This window comes from Artemia franciscana, chromosome 10, assembly GCF_032884065.1.
Source record: "Artemia franciscana chromosome 10, ASM3288406v1, whole genome shotgun sequence".
In the NCBI taxonomy this organism is placed as follows: Eukaryota; Metazoa; Arthropoda; class Branchiopoda; order Anostraca; family Artemiidae; genus Artemia; species Artemia franciscana.
In genome coordinates this window covers 1,649,181-1,651,048 of record NC_088872.1, presented here as the reverse complement: position 1 = coordinate 1,651,048, position 1,868 = coordinate 1,649,181, and positions in this window count along the sequence as shown.

The following is a 1,868-nucleotide window of genomic DNA, read 5'->3' as shown; positions in this document are numbered from 1 at the left end:
GACCCTGCTGTATGATTGAATTTGCCCTTTTACTTTGAAAGTAGGCATAAATTGATCTGAATTTTCGATTTGGGCACCAAACGACGTCATTTGGAAACATGAGGTATATTTTCTGATCTATGATAAAAATGTGTGATAGATTCCAACGTAGTTCCAGTAAGCAAAGTCTTCAAGGGCTCTGGTGGTGCAGCCAGTAGAGGAAGTTTAACTTTTCCTGAGGCGCAACACATTCCCATTGTTTCACCATTGAATTTCAAGGCCTTGCAATAGGGACAAATTTTAGACATAGTCCCGATTTGAACACATCTATTCAAGCTATAATCATCGACTGGGCTGTACCTAAATGCCAGGCGATAATTTTCAGATTGCTCTTGTGATTCTTCGGCACGCTTTTTTTTCTTACTTTCTCTATCAGCCACAAGCCTTTTTTCTTGCTGTTCTTGTGATTCCTCGGCACGCTTTCTTTTCTTACTTTTTCTATCAGAGGCAAGCCTGTTTTCACACTGTTGTTATGGTTCCTCGGCACGCTTTCTCTTCTTACTTTCTCTATCAGCCGAAGGCCTGTTTTCTTGCTGTTCTTGTGATTCCTCGGAACGCTTTCTTTTCTTACATTCTCTATCAGCCGCAAGCCTGTTTTCACACTGTTGTGGTGGTTCCTCGGCACCAATTCTTGTCTTACTATCTCTATCAGCCGTAAGCCTGTTTTCTTGCTGTTCTTGTGATTCCTCCGCACGCTTTCTTTTTACGCTTTCTTTTCTTACTTTCTCTATCAGCCGCAAGTTTTTGGCATAGACTCTTTGAGCAGCTTCCTCGGCTGTTGCCATTTTAGGTTCTTCAGTCATTTTACAATTAAACATTTTTCCGTCCACGATCTTCTTACAATTAAAAATTTACCTTTGAACGATTTTCTAAAATACCTTTAATAACGTCATCTTCATAACAAACATGACGACAACTAATTTGATGACGACATACAGCTCAATTCTTATAATGACGTCCTTTTACAGATAGACAGACGGACAGACAACTAATTTTCATATCTTCTATCTATTGTCTATCTATCTATCTATCTATATATATAAAAATAAGTTGTCTGTGTGTGTGTGTATGTGTCGAGTGACGTCATGTTTGTGTGTCGACTGACGTCATGTTTGTCGACTGACGAAATTAAAGACCGGGACATCGGGACACAAATGACGACCTGGACACCGGGACATAGGGAATATAAATGACTACCAGGACACTCAAAGAGAAAGTGACCGGGACGCAAGGAATGTGTCCGGATTAGCAATCACCATCAACAAAGCACCGGGACACAAATGACGACCAGGACAAAGGGAATATAAATGACGACCAGGACACTCAAAAAGAAATTGCAGATTGGGACACCGGAGCACAAATGACGACCGGGACAAAAATGACGACCGTCAATAAAACGGAAAGGACATAACAGGCTTTAGAGTTTTACAGTATCGAAAAGAGAAAGGGACATTAGACCAACTCCTATTGGTAGTAATTTTTGTTGACCATACACAAATATGCCAAACTACAAAAATACTATTTTTCAAGATACTTGCAAATTGAACACTTGAATATTTTCAAATTCACCCATTGTAAATTTCCTCAGAAAATTTTCCCCTGAAAACTTCCCTCTTCATGGAAATTTCTCCCTGTGATAAAACCTCCTAGAAGGAAATTCCTCCTCTCCTCCCGGCCCGAAAAATGTATAAATTCTTCCCAGTAACCGATACTATACGTTAACAATCGGCAAATTTTATAACTTAAAAACATTTCCCCAAGGACTATAGGGGGCCATTTTATCTCAAAAGACAGAGTCATTGAGCCTTTTAACTATGCTGAACTAAAAA